At 36.0% G+C, this 17081-nt stretch overlaps 1 long non-coding RNA gene and 1 pseudogene across 2 annotated transcripts in view; one reads left to right on the top strand and one right to left on the bottom strand.

Moving 5' to 3' along the window:
- Positions 1-17081, top strand: part of LOC139440926 (uncharacterized) — a 55076-nt gene that overhangs the window by 17400 nt on the left and 20595 nt on the right. The window contains exon 2 of one of the 2 annotated variants that reach the window (XR_011651242.1): positions 8769-8855. This is a non-coding gene — a long non-coding RNA (uncharacterized lncRNA). The remainder of the gene's footprint in view (positions 1-8768; positions 8856-17081) is intronic. The other variant, XR_011651243.1, reaches the window with a different exon arrangement.
- On the bottom strand, positions 11476-11907 carry LOC128781535 (PHD finger-like domain-containing protein 5A pseudogene; annotated as a pseudogene).

The following is a 17081-nucleotide window of genomic DNA, read 5'->3' on the forward strand; positions in this document are numbered from 1 at the left end:
GCCATTTTAGTTCCAGAATACTAAAACTTCAGCAGATAGGTATGTATGAAACGTATAGTTTTAATGAAGGTAAACCTCAAAAAAAGGAGTTCTAATGGAAATAGCAAGACAGGGGATAATCCGCTCCTCCCCCCAGACAGGTGAGTGTTTGAAGGTATACAATATCTTTGAGTAAAGGGAGCTGGAAATGCCTTGGGACAATACTCCCATTTGAGTACCTTGCTGACATAAATCCTGTTATTCCATTTACTCAATTCAGACTTGACCTCCCCTTAACGTGAGCAAAAGTGTTATAAAAATCATATAGTTAGGAAATAGGAAATTAAAAAATCTTTGGGTTTATAATACCTACTCCTGATACAGAATGACAAGATTAAGGAAAGTGTCATATCAAAACAGGGTTACTCTGTGAGCTGAAACCTTATATTTAGACAGCTTTAATCTGGCTTGATTCTTTTTTTTCTTTTTATTGAATTTATTGGGGTGACATTAATTAATAAAATTACAGGTTTCAGGTGGACAATTCTATAATCCCTCATCTGTATATTGTACTGTGTGTTCACCACCTCAAGTCTCTTCCTGTCATCAATTATTCCCCGAAACACTTTTCTACTTGCTCTCAACACCCCCTTTCCCTCTGGTAACCACCATACTATTGTCTGTGTCTAAGAGCTTTTTTATTTAGTCCCTTTGCCTTTTTCACCCAGCCCCTCAAGTCCCCTCCCTGCTGACAGTTGTCAGTCTGTTCTCTATCTGTAAGTCTGTTTCTATTTTGTTAGGGTTTTTTGTTGTTGTTGTTCATTAGATCCCACATATAATTGAAATCATATGTTACTTGTCTTTCTCTGACTGGCTAATTTCACTTACTATGATAATTTCCAGGTCCATCCATGATGTCACAAAGGGTAAGATTTCCTTCTGTTTTTTATGTCTGAGGAGTATTCCACTGTGTATATGTACCACAGCATTTTTATCTACTCATCTAGTGATAGACACTTGGGCTGCTTCAAAATCTTGGCTACTGTAAATGATATTGCAATGAACATAGGGGTGCATATATTCTTCTGAAGTAGTATTTAGGATTTCTTCAGATATATTCCCAGGAATTGAATCACTGGGTCATAAGGCAGTTCTATTTTTAATTTTTTGAGGAAACTCGATACTGCTTTCCACAGTGGCGGCAGCAATCTGCATTCTCACCAACAGTTCAAAAGTGTTCCCTTTTCTCCACATCCTCACCAACACTTGTTTGTTGATTTCTGACAGGTGTGAGTTGATATCTCATTGTGGCTTTAATTTGCATTTCTCTGACAATTAATGACATTGAACACTTTTTCGAATCTATTAGCTATCTGTATATCCTTTGGAGACATACAGATAGTGTCTATTCAGATCATTTACCCCCTTTTTAATTGGATTGTTTGGTGTTTTTGGTGTTGAGTTATATGTTTTGGACATTAACCCTTTATTGGATGTATCATAGGAAAATATGTTCTTCCATTCAGTGGGTTTTCTTTTCATTTTTTTTGATGGTTTCCTTTCTTGTGCAAAAACTTTTTAGTCTAATGTAGTCCCATTTGTTTATTTATTTATTTTTTTGTTTTCCTTGCCTGAGAAGATATATCAGAAATAATGTTAGTAAAATTTCAGACATTTATCTTACAATGTTTTCTTGTATCACTTTTATTCTTTCAGGTATTACATTTAAATCTTTAATCCATTTTGAATTTATCCTTGTGTATGGTGAAAGGAGGTGGTGTAGTTCATTTTTTTGCACATATCTGTCCAATTTTTCCAACATCATTTATTGAATAGACTATCTTTATTTCATTGTATGTTTTTGCCTCCTTTTTCAAATATTAATTGACTATAAAGGTGTGGGCTTATTTCTGGGCTTTCAATTCTGTTCATTGATCTATATGTCTGTTTTTATACCAGTACCATGCTGTTTTGATTACTATGACCTTGTAGTATAGTTTGATATCAGGGAGCTAGATTGATATCTCCAACTTTGTTCTTCTTCCTCCAGATTGCTGAGGCTATTCAGGATATTTTGTGGTTTCATATGAATTTTTGGGAGATTTGTTCTAGTTCTAAGAAATACACCATTGGAATCTTGATAAGAATTGCACTGCATCTGTAGTTTGCTTTGGGTCGTATGGACATTTTAACGATGTTAATTCTTCCTATCCATGAACATAGTATATGCTTCCACTTATTTGTATGTGCTTCAATTTCTTTATTCAGTGTCTTACAGGTTTTTGAGTATAGGCCTTTTAACTTCCTTGGTTAAATTTATTCCTAAGTAGTTTATTTTATTTATTTTTTTAATGTAATTGTAAATGGGGTTGTTTTCTTAGTTTTTCTGACAGTACATTATTGGTGTATAAAAATGCAACTGATTTCTGGATATTTATTTTGTATACTGCTACTTTACTGAATTTATTTATCAGTTCTAGTAGTCTTTTGGTAGAATCTTTAGGGTTCTCTCTATATAGTATCATGTCATCACAAATGTCAGTTTTACTTCTTCCTTTTCAGTTTGGATGCCTTTTATTTTTTTCTGCTTGTCTGATTTCTATGGGTAAGACTCCCAGTACTGTATTGAATAAGAGTGGTAAAAGCTGATATTCCTGTTTGTTTCCAATCTTAAGGAAAACATTTGTTGTTTTTGCCCATTGAGTATGATCTTCACGTGGGTGTCTCATATATGATCTTTATTACATTGAGGTGTGCTCCATGTATTCCCACTCTGCTGAGAGTTTTTATCATAAATGGGTGCTGGATCTTATCAAATGCTTTTTGTGCGTTTATTGATATGATCATGTGGTTTTTATCCTTCATTTTGTTTATGTGGCTTATCACATTTATTGATTTGCAGATACTGCATCAACCATTCATTCCTAGAATAAATCCCACTTTATAATGGTGTATGATCTTTTTGATTTATTGCTGGATCCAGTTTGCTAATATTTTGTTGAGGATGTTTACATTTATAGTTTTCATGAATATTGACCTATCATTTTCTTTCTTTGTAGTGTCCTTATCTGGTTTTAGAATTTGAATAATTTGGCCTTGTAAAAAGAGCTTGGAAGTTTTCCCTTTTCTTGAATATTTTGATATAGTGTGAGAAGGATGTGTTAGTTCTTCTTTGAATGTTAGGCATTATGTACACTGAATTATTTTTAATTTTAATTTTTCATATAAAGTAATTTGTTTAATATCAAGTAGTGAAAGAACATTTGGATATTAGATCTAGAGAAAAATGTGGGTGACATCATAACTTATCAAATACAGATTTCAAAAGTAGGTATCCCTTCTTACTAATGCAAGACATAGAGTTTTACTGTTTAGTTAAAAAAACATTTTAAGTTGAGTTATTGTGTGTGTTTGAAATTATAAAGATTTTTATTGCCATTTTAAGTTATCAGCATTAAAAATAAATTAATATAATTATCTTATTAATAAAAAAGACAGAAATGCTTTTTAGCATTAAAGTATTTAGCAGAAACTACAATAATGCTAGGAATACCTTCTTACAAAATTAAAAAGCCAAACACTAATAATGATTTCTCATATTCTAATAATCAGTGGGGTGACAGAGGCATCTGTGAATGTGCCATTGAAAATATATGTGAACATTAGATGAAATACACAATTAGCTTCATCTCAGCAGAATCGGGCCACCTCTTTCTTGGTACAGCCTACAGAACAACACTTGGTAGATAATAGGTAAGGGGCATGTCTCTTTTTTAGGAAATGTTTAACTAAGGGTACATTTTTTAATTCTGAAAGACTTTTGTCTCCTGCTCCAATATTATGGAATCTATTTTCCTTGAGTTCTTCAAAGATAAGATTTGTATCCTCTGATGCATCTTGTTGTAGTATCTCCTTCAATGGATGTCTCTCATCCAGTGTTCTCTTCAGTTTCTGTGGCAAAGTAGGAATGAATTCCATTATCATGTTTAAGTTTTCTGCATTTTTGGTAGTGGAAGATGTCATGATTTCTAAGTTAAAAAGAGAGGGGGAGAGGAAAATATTAATGTCAATGAACATCAGGAAAACTATAAAATTTTGCACAGACATGAAAGCATTGCCTCAATAAAATTAAATATCAAAATAAGCAGCAAGTATCCTTATATCTAAACAATTTAGTTTATTATATTTGGGCAGCTTAAAGTTCTACAACATGACTAATGTTGTAGTGCTTCATTCCACTTGGACCGTTTGTTTCCTCACCTTATGTCCCCTTTAATGCTTTCATCAAAGCCCTTTGACTCTACCTGACATACTTGAAGTCATCTTGTTTGTCAAAAACACTCAGTTTGACCACATGTTAATTCTTATCTGAGTAATTTTCTTCCATTGCTAAGTAAGCTCTGAGTCATGATAAAACCCCTGAAGAGTATATTCATTATTTTAAACTATCAAATGTTCCATGGTGGAAAATTACTGCTTCAAGATACAGTTAAAAAGGCAGAATTTTCAACTGCTCTAAATCTTAGGTAGGCGATACCACTCTTTGACTTCCTCATACGTCTACTATTTAACAATTTCCTTTCCACAGACTAGTTAGTCCAAATTGTAGCTGGGCCCCTTGTGATTTTAATGCCCCTAGTATTTTTGGCAGCTGAAATTAAATAATTTAATTCTTAATCGGGACTTTGTTCACACGTTAACCACTTTTCCTGCTCAATTCCTTTTGCTTTCATGAATAGACTCATAAGTTGCTGATGTACTATCTCTTTGTCAAGCATGAGACAGCTGCAGGGTCACTAGGAGAATTTACAAGTTTGTTTTGCCAGAGGAAAATGTCTTCAAGGTAGCTGTGACCAGCTGCTGATGCCCAGGAGTCTGATATGGAAAAGCATCATCTGTGACTAAAGAAACACAAACTTCTCTCTCAGTTCCCTGGAATTCTTCCTCCCCTACTCCCTAGCTACATAAAAACTCCCTACTTTTGCTTTTAGAGAGAGATGGATTTGAGAGATCTTGATGAGATCTCTCCCATCCTCTCATGTCAGCCAATCAAATAAACCTTTCTGTCTCCAAAAACCAGTGCCTCAATCTCTTGGCCTACTAGCACATTAATACACAAACCTGAATTTTGGGAGGTGATTCTGCAACTAAATCAGTAGTTTAGCTGTGTTTCTCTGAAGGGCAAACTTCCTTTGACCAAGAGTCCTTTTCATTTTCTCCTGAAGGGAACTAGGCCCTTTTCTTTCTCTCTAATCCCTGCTCTTACAAATGCACTTCAAGACACAGTTCAAAGCTGTGGGAAGCTAGGCTCTCCCCTTTGATGAAGTTTACCAAAAAAAATTAAATTAAAACAAAAGAGGAGGTTTTCGATGGCATGGGCCATGGCCCAGCTTTTTATTTTCACAAAGGAAGAGAGTCGTTAAATCCAAAACCCTCCATGTCTACCACTCTGGGACCCTATGGGAGGTCTCCTGAGTTCTGCCCCAGACACACTTGATAATCAGCTCTTACCTCACTTCCCCCTGTCCTCTCAAGATGCCCTGGCCACTTGCTCCAGCCACCAGCTCTCCCACTGTCCAGCCCACAAACCTTGACTCTGGGGTCTGGTCCCAGTTCTCCCCGCCCCTTATGGGTCTTTGGGCAGCATTATCTCTTCTGTGGCTTCTTCTTTCTCCCCACCGAGTAACCCTGGCAGCCAGGAGGTGAAGGGTACCAAATGAGGTCTCAGATGAGACTGTTCCCACAGCTTTCCCTTGCTCTGGTGAGATCCCCAGTGAGACCCTTACAAGAAAAACAAGTTATATGGGAATATCCAAACTTTTAGGCACCAGCAGCTCTCACCTGCAGATGGTTCAGATCTTGTCTTACGCTGCTTCCTCATATCCTCTGCCCAGACGTGAGTGCCGCAGACATGGATGAAGAAACGGACTAATTCGCGGTTGCACTTAATAAAAATTTCCACTTCCTGGCCTTGGATCTCTCTGGGAAGTTGACTCAGTAGAAGCCAAGTTCCTAGCAGGTGGAACAAGAACAGACGCAGCAACCTGGTCCCACTCTCTCCTGCTCTAGGCATTTTAGTCTTTGTTTAGAGATTGCAGCTGCTGCTGTCTATCGGCCTCTGCCTGTGTGCCAGTCCTAGACTTCAGGCTGCTTTCCCTTGGTTGCACTAGGCTTTTATATAGCCCTTGGGCTACCACTTAGACCTTGAGTCAATGGTCCAAGCTCCACCCTTTCCCCACCCACCTCCTTTCAATCCCCCTCCCCCCCCCACCACACCTCTCTCCCTCAGCTCTAATTTATTCTTCCAGCCTTTCCTCCATTTTCCCATCTTTCTGTCCTTGGCTCTCTTATAGCTGTATTTTTTCTCTTATTCTCAAGCCATCTTGTATACTTACGGAAAGTTAGTCAATATTTGAAGTCTTCCCTTTATTATAAAGCTAGGCTGGCCATTACACTAAAATTTCTCAACAAAAATAAAATAGAAATCATTCATATTCTCACAACCTAGAATTTTCCAGCATGAACATGTGATGCTAAATCTAAATAAGATTATAGTTAGATTAATTAGTATAGTATGTGGTATATCAATCCATAAAAATGTAATGAATGTAATGATAAATTGTTGACAAGAGAGGGAAAACTGATGAATTTTTATCTAAATTATAGTAGAAACATTAAAATTCTCAATGCATCACTTTAGGTTTTTATAATATCTTAAGTTTGCCATGTACTTTCTCCACTGATTTTCCTTTGGTTCCTCTGGGAAGTAGTTTGATTGTAACCAGTTTCTTAAGTAGTTTTAATTTGAGATTGTATTCTTTATCTAGAGAATGGAGAACACACGTACACACACACAAACAAACCAGAAAAGGAAAAAAAGCGATGGAATAGCACAATTCCAGGAAGAATATTTTGGTAGAACATTACAGCACAAAAATCATGGTGATTTTTCTTTTTTTACTGTGTTCTATGTTTGCTGTATTTAGTGAGGTGATTTTTTTTCAATGGTACAAGCCTTTTTATTTTATTTGGTTAGAAACATTCTCTGGATAACATATTAGATAAAATAGGGTTTGGTAGGAAAAACCAAGAGTTGGATATAGAATAGTCAGTAAACATATGGCCTGGAAATCATGTGTAGCTCTTAAACCAGCTTCAAAATACATGTTTCTTTCCAGGAATAGCAAAAATGTAACCAAAGATTTTCTTTTTAAATATACACATTGCTATGTAAAATAATTATATATATGCAATTGGAATCTTTCTTTTGTCCACAAAATGTTTTGTCAACATTGAATTGTGTAATCTCCCTTGGTACACTCTGGAAAGTACAGAATTACAAAGATTACATAGGTCTTCTAAAGAATGTGGAATCAGTATAATATGGGAATATTAAATTATATATTGCTTCAAAAAAGTACAGTAAGAAAGATATCAGTAATTTTCACACAACCTTATCTTTAGAGATTTTAAAAAGTAAGGATCTTTTCAAGATTTCAGGAAGGACTTCTAGAGTAATAAAAAAAGCAGTGGGCTTGGTAGGCAAAAAAAAAAAATCAAAAATAGAGTAAGTTAACAAGAAGCAAGGAATTATGTATCTTATGGTGATAGTATGCGAAAATATTACATGCACTGGCATATTTCTCTTGTGCTATGCCCAGTATGTGTGATCGTAGTGGTGAAGGCAGCAGGAAAGCTAGACCAGACAAACCTTACACCATCTGCTCCATAGTCACCCCACCCCCAGTCTGTATGATTTAGGAACCTGCTAGTAGAGATATGTGTGATAGAAAGTTATAGCCAGTTGAGAAATATGTTTGATATGACTTCCCTATCCATTCAGCTTATTCCCAGTGATCTCTTTCCCCAACTTAATTCCAATGAATTGAGCTCTAGAGATATTTATGCTGGAAATCCAGGAGCACAAAGTACTCTGCCATTCTCTGATTATCAGGATAGGTCAGAGAGGATGAGGAGCAAGAATTTGGTGAAAGACTTTGGGAATAATTTCTTTGAATTTGTTACTTATACAATCCTGAAAAATTGTTAAAATTAAAATTCCTAACTATACCAGTCTTTAGCATAAATGGGTTATGTAATACCCTAAATGTTTTATAAAGAATTGATGTTGGTAATATAAGGATATGTTATTAATATGGCAAAAATAAATTTGTATTATGAAAGGGAAATATATTTTGTAACTTGTCTAAGGTTTTAGCCAATGAAAAAAAATTAAATTTATTTATCTGAATACCATATTTTCCTGCTTTCAGATTTTCTTGTCTACAGGCCCAGATACCTCACATTCTTGGTTTTCCAGGATAGCCCCAATTTCAGTTTTACTCTTTTCAGTAAATATCATTTGTTTCATGCATAACTAAATGTTAGTTGAATTTCTACCTTTTTGTATGTGTGAAGTGTCACCCTAATGAACAAATCAAGTACGGCCCCTTATCACGTCACTTACTCCAGTTTTAGTTCTCAAGAATGTTCATTGTGTTCATGGAAAAAATGCAATAAAGATTATTTAAAAGAGAAAATTAATAGTCATTTTTTGAGAAATAAGGTATACAGTCAACTGCTTAACAGAGAAGGGTTGGCCATCAGCTATCAGTTTCTCCTTTGTAAAATAGAACTCATTAATTTATAGGGTAGAGTGAAAATAGCAGTAGATAAGGAATATGCTTTGGAGGATGTCAATGAATATAGAACAATAATATTTGGAAATATCTAGTGCATATTATCTGCTGAATACTTTATCTGCATTATCTCATTTTCATCCCTCTCAGCAGTGCTCTGAACTGAGTAATGTTAGTGTCACCAAGCTACAAGTGAGGTGATGGAGGAGTGAAGATTCAGTCACGTGTTCGGGTCTGGTAAGTGGTGAAGTGAGGGTTCAAATTGAGATTGTTTCTGCAGAGCCTGGGCCCTTAGCACTTGGGTATCAAACATAGTTTGCTGAGAAATTTTACAAACACGATTTCATTCTGCCCACACAATAATCAGGTTACACAGGTATTTACCCCATTTTACAGGTAATACTCAGAAGTACTTGGTCCAAAGTCACACAATTAATAAGAGTCGGTGGTGGACTCAAGCAAAGACTTCAGATATCAAGTTAAGTGCCTTTTTTAGCACATAGCAGTTTCCTGTCCCCTTAGTGTCTACTTAGCAATCAACACAGGCATGACATTACTGACCTGATTTTGAAAATTAATCATAATTCGGATTTTTATAATTAACGTACACGCATATATAACACACACCTTTATTCTTTGAGGATGAATGGCACATTTTGTGACCCTTTAATGCACTTAAAGCAAATCAACAAGAGGTGGGGGAAGGAGGTGAGACTGGCTGGGGTGGGGTGGAGGGATGGGGAGAAAATGCAGATAATTGTAACTGAATAAAAATAAAAATAAATAAAAAATAAAATTTAAAAAATCAACAAGTTTAAAATACCAGTTCTAAAAACCTGCCCTAATTAAGATCCCTGTGGAGAGACATAGGCTTTTCCTGCCTGCCTTTTGAAAACTTACGGCTTGAGAAATAAGTTAATAAAAAGAATAAAACATAAAGAAAAATACTATATTGTTATGTTTAAACCATAAGAGGAATAATATTTTAATTTAGTATGACAAAAAGCCTATCAAATTTTGGTACTTGAGCATACAAGACATGAACATTGGCAAAACAATTGAAAAGTGGAATTTTGAGGTTAATATTTTTCATACAACTCCAAACTAATTAAGTAAATGAGAAACTGGAGCCCTAATAAAATAGTTTTAAAACAAAAGGATTTATTTTAGAAAGTATTGACAGTTTTTAGTTTGACAGATAAACTTTCTGCAATGTATTTTAAAACTCCAATACCTTTTTATTGTTCAGTGTTTCCTGCCAGTCACCTTTTAATATGGTTACTTAAAAGCAGGTGAAATAGAAAGTCTTAAAGAGTCTTAATATAACTTAGAGAGTAAATAATAGTGGAAATATTGCCATGTAAACTGAGTACCTATTTTTTAAATTTTTAAATGTCTTTATTTTTGACTTTCCAAATATTTTGGTTAAATAAATATTTCTTGCAAATGTGTGTTCAGAATCCTTGCCTAGATACATAACTTTCTTTGCAATTGATTAGGCAAATTAAGCTGAGTACTTTTTAAATCAGCATTTTATGTTGCCAGCATCACAAACAATCTTTCAAAAATCATGTGTTAATTTTGTGTAGCTGGGAAGCTAAAAAGTAGTGGTGATTCATCACTCTTAGGGAAAAAAATACATTTCCAAAAAAGATAGAACAAAGTCTAAATTATTCAACTATACACTCAAAACAGTGGTGTCCAACTAGGGATGGTTTGGAGATATCTTTGGTTGTCCAGCCTGTATAGAAGGGGTTCTAACTATTGGCATCTAGTGGGTGGAGCACAGGAATGCTAGTAAACATTGTACTGTGTAATGCACAGGACAGCCCCCACCACAAAGGATTATCTGGTCCCAAATGTGCCAACGTTGAGAAACCCTGGATTAAAGCAATAGAATAGTTTTATTTACACTATTAAAATTATGCACTATTAGAATTATTCAAGTGGTTACACATACCTAAATGATAATGCATTTAATGAATAAATTTTTGAGGCTAATGGTCTGGCATATTGAGTATAACAGTGCATTTAGGTAGGTTCCAAAATATATTACTTTAAGGCTGGTATCTAGACTCAAGCTCTTAATTAATTGGCAGAGTATAAGATATTTAAATATTTCAAAAGTCAATACACTTCTTAAAAGTGCCTGCATCCCATACAGAAACTAGGCAATGGCTCAGGACTCAATCCTCTTCTGCTGAGGAGGTGGTCCCTTGGTTACCAGGGTCTTTTCTTTTTATAAAAACTATATTTTAAAAAATTTTTCAATTACAGTTGACATCTAATATATTAGTTTCAGGTGTACAACATAGTGACTAGACATTTATTTAACTTACGATTCTCCCTGGCAAGTCGGGTACCCACTTGACACCATACATAGTTGTTAGAATATATTTTTTACCAGAAAATAAACATCTCCTTTATTAATATAATAGCAACAGAAAGGGTTTCCATTTTCTCAGAAGAACAATAACATGAACCAGCACTACCCGGTGTTATCAAGATTAAATGCCCACATTTATTATTCTGCGAGCTCCCTACCACACTGCTGTTTCATCAGAGACAACTGCCATCAGAGCTGCTGTGTGAACACAGGCACCTTCATAGTCAACTCCTCAAGAACACTGAAATGATACTATTTCTGTTTTAGAAGCTCTTGGTGTAGAGAGAACTTATCAGTGTGGAAAACAGAGTCTTGCTTCTTGAATCCAAGAAAAACCATGAACTAATCTATCATTTTTTTCTGATACGGTCTGCCACAATACTCTCTGAAGAATCCTTTTCCATTCCAACCACCTTATCAGGGTGAGAGGAGAGGAAAGGCTGGGAAGGTGCCAGCGTACTGAGAGGCGATTCAGGTGATGTTCTGCGCTTCATTCCCTTTCTGTTGGCAGTAGTAGGAGTCTTTTCTGGCAGGGCAGCAGCTGGATGAGGGGAGGAAGAGGCCACCCACCAATCGCCTCTTCTTAAAGCCATATTTTTTGCATTCGTAGAAGAGATCTGTCTTAGAGCTCCCGAATTGTCAATCTTTGGGCAACCATCTCTATCCTTCTCCTGGATGGTGCACTTCTTACAATAATAAGTACCGGAGACTCCAGGACCTCCACAGATCACACAGTGTCCGATAGGAGCCATAGTTACACTCATCATGTAGGCGCACCAGGGTGCAGGGAAGCACTTAGGAGTCACAGGTCACACACTTACCATCACATTTTTCACACAGTTTTCTGATGGCAACACCAGCCTGTTTGTGGCAAAAGATCAAGTCCAAGTGATGTTTAGCCATAGCTTGCACTCAAGGAGGTCACCCTATTAGAATATTATTGACTATATTCCCTATGATGTACTTTACATCCTCGTGACTGTTTTTATAACTGGAAATTTGTATATCCTAATCCTTTCCCCTTTTCACCCATGCTTCACCTTCCCTCCTGTCTGGCAATCATCAAAATGCTCATGGTATCTATGATTTGTTTCTGTTCTGTTTATTCATTTTTTTTTATTCCACATATACATGAAATCATATGGTACTTGTCTTTCTCTGTCTGACTTACTTCACTTAGCATAATATTCTCTAGGTCCATCTACATTGTCACAAATGGCAAGATTTCATTCTTTTCAATTGTTGATTAATATTTCATTGTATAAATATACCACATCTCTATCCATTCGTCTTTTGATTGGAACATTTAATCCATTTACATTTAAAGTAATTGTTGATAGGTATGTAGTAACTGCCATCTTATTACTTATATTTTTTTTATCTTTTTTCTTCTTCTTAAAGAAGTCCCTTTAATATTTCTTGTAATATTGGCTTAGTGGTCATGAACTCCTTTAGCTTTTTCTGGTCTGGAAATTTCTTTATCTCTCCTTTGATTCTAAATGATAGCCTTGCTGGGTAATCTCAGTTGTAGGTCCTTGCTTTTCATCACTTTGAATATTTCTTGCCAATCCCTTCTGCCCTGCAAAGTTTTGTTGAGAAATCAGCTGACAGTCTATGGGACCTCCCTTGTACATAACTTACTGCTTTTTTCTTGCTTCTTTAAGATTGTCTTTGTCTTTAATCTTTGGCATTTTAACTATGATGTGTCTTTAATTATGATGTGGGCCTCTTTGGGTTCACCATGTTTAGCACTTTCTGTGTTTCCTGGAATTATATGTCTATTTACTTTGCCAGGTTAGGGAAGTTTTCCATCACTATTTCTTCAAATAGGTTTTCAATTCCTTACTTTCTCTCTTCTCCTTCTGGTATCCCTATGACGCAGGTATTGTGCTTGATGTTGTCTGGAAGTCCTGTAAACTATCCTCTTAAAAATGTTTTGCCTTTTTCGTTGTTCTGATTGTGTTTTCTGATACCTTGTCTTCTAAATCACTGTTTTGACTGTTGGCTTCATCAGTCAAGAGAGTGTAGACCTACCATTAATTCCCTTTGATGTATTCTTCATTAAAGTTACTGTATACTTCATTTCAGACTGGTTCTTTTTTATGGTTTCTATCTCTTTGTTAAAGTTTTAACTGAGTTCATCTGCTCTTCCCCTAAGTTTAATGAGCATCCTTGTAACCAGTGTTTTGAACTCTGCATCTGGTAGATTGCTTGTCTCCATTTTGTTCAGTTCTTTTTCTTGAGTTTTGTTCTGTTTTTTCATTTGGGACATGGTTCTTTGTCTCCTCATTTTCGCTGCCTCTCTGTGTTTGTTTCTATGTATTAGGTGCATCTGCTACATCTCCTGGTCTTGTCAGAGTGCCCTTGTGTAGTAGGTATCATGTGGGGCCCAGTGCTGCAGACTTCATGATCGCATTTGCTGGGTGCCCAGGGCTTGTATGGGTTGTGTGTGCCCTCCTATTGTAGTTGAGCCCTTCATGAAGACGACTCTTCTTTGGCTCTCTTACTGTATAGGCTTTTCTCACCACTTCCCCACCCACCCTCCTCTGCCTCCAGCCAGTCCAGGCTTCCTGGTGTACCTGCAGCCCAGGTACTGCTCAAATCGTCATGAACTCCAAGACTGACCCAAAGTTACTAGTAGAAAAATCAGTAGATATGCTAAATAGTGAGCCCTGAATATTAGAAACTACTTTCTGCAAATTGGACAGTTGGTAGTATGCAGGGTATAATCTGAAATCTCCTGTGGGCATCCATAAGGCCAAACCTAACAGAGCATTTCCAACCCTCTTGCAGAACAGACACACTCCAAGGCCAAGCGTCACCGCAACACCTGAGTGTCAGGGATTATTTAATAATATTTTCCTAGCAAGAGTTTGTTCCTTTCCCAGAAATGTGGAGCAGACAAACTATCTAGGTTCTGGCTAGTGTCTCAAAAATATCACATTTGAACATGCATATATTAAAATTGTTGAAGTCTATAAAATATAGTATTAAGTTCAGATTGCTCATATTCTGATTACATTGATTATAGATTATTTTTGCAATTTGAGTCTGCTCCCTCCCTATTCTCTTCAAATCCCACCTTTTGAGCATTTTCTAAGGCTCTGAAATTGAGCATATAGTTTTTAAAAATTATCTTTGATTTTCACTTTGTCACTTTCCTTTCAGAGTCAGGAATTATGTTACATTGGAAAGAATCCTTCCAGGGGTACCAAACACCAAGGTTTTAGTATACAAACTACCATTGCCAGATGTGGAACTTTAGGTAAATTACTATGAGTCACCATTTTCTCAACTGTAAAATGGGGCTTAGACTAGATTACTTCTAAGGGTCTTCCTTCCTTCTTTAACATCTTAACAATATAGTTTTCAGTATTTGTCATTAAAACTGTTTTGAGTAGATTTGGAGCAATGTTATAATCTTTTATAAAGTGGTTTAAGTACTGTACTATCATGGACCCTTCAAAGTTACTCCCAAACAAACTGAGTTAGGTGGTTTGTAGTTTTAGTCCCTGTAGAATAGAGTGCAGCCTGCTTGGTGCTACACCCAAGGAGCTGAGCTGTGCCTCCATGCTTATTTCTTAACAAGTCCCCCGGGTAAGGAACTCCTTGCCCCAGCCAAACCTAATAACCAGTAGCAAATCCCTGGACTTGGCATGCATGGTCCTGCCTTTAATCATTCTCCTTCTGCCAAGAAGCACTTCACCTCCTTGTCTTGATGGAGAATTTCAACACATCCTTCAAGACCTGGCCCAAGGTTCTCTTCAACTATAATTTTATCAAAGCCATATGTTAACATGTCATCAGTTGCTTGAGGGTACCAGCCATGTATTCGTGCTGTTTCTTCCCTTAAGTTTTCATTTCCTACTATTCTCCATGGCCTTCTTTCTATTTTTTGGCATATCTCAGAGCTCCTTTCCTCTGGCTCTTCCTTTTGCCTAGAGATCACTTCCCTGTCCCCATACCTTCTCTTCACAGCAATGGCTCAATTATCATTCAGTTCAAATGTCACCTCTTCAGAGAAGCAGTTCTTGCTGTGCCAGATCTAAAGTAGTCACCCTTACCAACATCCTTCCAATCATTCTTTCATCATTCTGTTTCTTCTCTACTGAAGCATTTGTCACCATCAGAAATGATCTTGTTTATTTCCATGTTTGTTCCTCTCCCCAGTTAGTCCCTCACTAGAACACATTCCTCTGACTGGGATGTAGTGACCTTGTCTATGTATTCACTCATGTAGCCAGCCCTAGTGCCTACAATACTGCCAGACTATAGTAAGTATCAATAAATATCTTCGGAATTAATGTATTATATGTAGTGTTTACAACTATAGTAATGGGTATAAATAGAATTACTTTATGAGCATAGGTTTCCTGGTGAGTGGAAATAAAATGATGGGCACCATAATCAACTCCCCCTTGCTTCCCTCCTATCTAGCTACTGTGCCCTGAGTCATTATTTGAATGTTTTTGCCTTTTGTCTTTCACATCTGGCTTTCCATGTCAAGAATGCATTAAGGCCTAACTTTTTTAAGGCTTTTCAGAGCATAGACACTGGAGCCAAACTCTACAGGGTCAGGTCCCAGTTCTGTTTACCTTGGGCAAGTAATTTAACCAACTTCTCTGTGCCTCAGATTCCAGATCCATAAAATGATTCCTACCTGATGGGATGGATTGTTGGCATGGTTAAAAGGACATGTGCGAAACACTCAGAACAATATAGTTAGCACAATATATATGTTAGTCACTAATGTTGTTTCTATCATGTGGAGATAGGACACAATTGACAAATCCAAATAAAAGACAAATGTGATGGGAAAAGTATGTGAGATATAAAAATGAGAGCATCATCTGCTTTTGGGAGTTGAGAACAATATATAATTTATTAGTTTTACATTTAGATACTTATACGTATATATGAAATCTGAAAATTATTTAGAGTACCTCCTTTTTTGTTGAATGTTACAAAATTTTAAAATAGCTTCACAAAATTGATCTTGCATTTTAATGTTTTAGAATAAAATCCATTGTATAAAAATCTTGAGCATTTAAAAAATTTTGAAAACCATGATTCAAGTCAACAATTTTGTGTTTTGAGATTAGGTGGGTAAACATGGTATTATTTATCTATGAAGAATTTACTTTGTTCCCTTCTGGCTTTTTCAAGGCTTTCAAAAGTAATCATTCCTTTTGGCAGCTGCAATGTATTCTTTTCTGTTTCCAGTATGTTCTCGGCTTCACCTTAAATAAAATACAGATATATGCAAGGTGACAAAGGGGTATCAGCATTTTGTGAGAAGACCCTACTTGCTATGTTCCAGTGACAAGCTCTAACACTGTATGGAGGGATGCCCTCAAGTCTTACAGTTAAGTATCTCACCCATTGTCCTCAGAAGTGGCCTCCCAAAGGAAATACAGTGATGAATTCCAAAGACTCACAGAGAGATAAATCATATGCCAGGGATGTTTTTGATATGAGACAACATTTTTTAAATATAGAAGAGAAAGCATACTAAGTAATTTTTTCCCTGGAAGGAAAGTCAGGGTGCTAAGTGTTAGGTGTTTTGGAAGGGGTTTGAGGTAGTCCCCTTCCTATTGCCTCTTAATATATTATTGTAAGTGGCTTGAGAGAAAATAAAATTTACTAAAAATTCTAAATTTTTAGGAAGGCTAATCTTTAGCCAGAAACCACTTGTAAATACCCAAAATAATATTAAATGTTCTTTAGTCTGTATACATACATTCACACACATCCTCACATTTTTATAAACAATTCCTCTTTCAGATAACAGTAATTTATTGGGCCTATTGACATTTGCTAGCTTATAATGTTGAAGACTAATTAGCAAAGTCAATAAAAAATTATAATACACATTGTCATTCTATAAACTTTGGAATGAAGGCAATTTTTTTTTTAAGTTCTCTTCTTTTAGCACACAATTAATTTATACTCCAAATCCAACAGGGCAGACTACAGTTTTCAAATTATAACAGCATTTCAACTATCTGCAAACATTTTTTTCCTCAGGCTTAAATAGTAAGTAAAGATCTTTGTAACTTGTATATAATTGGGCAGGC

This window comes from Desmodus rotundus, chromosome 1 (assembly GCF_022682495.2).
Source record: "Desmodus rotundus isolate HL8 chromosome 1, HLdesRot8A.1, whole genome shotgun sequence".
NCBI classification, from domain to species: domain Eukaryota; kingdom Metazoa; phylum Chordata; class Mammalia; order Chiroptera; family Phyllostomidae; genus Desmodus; species Desmodus rotundus.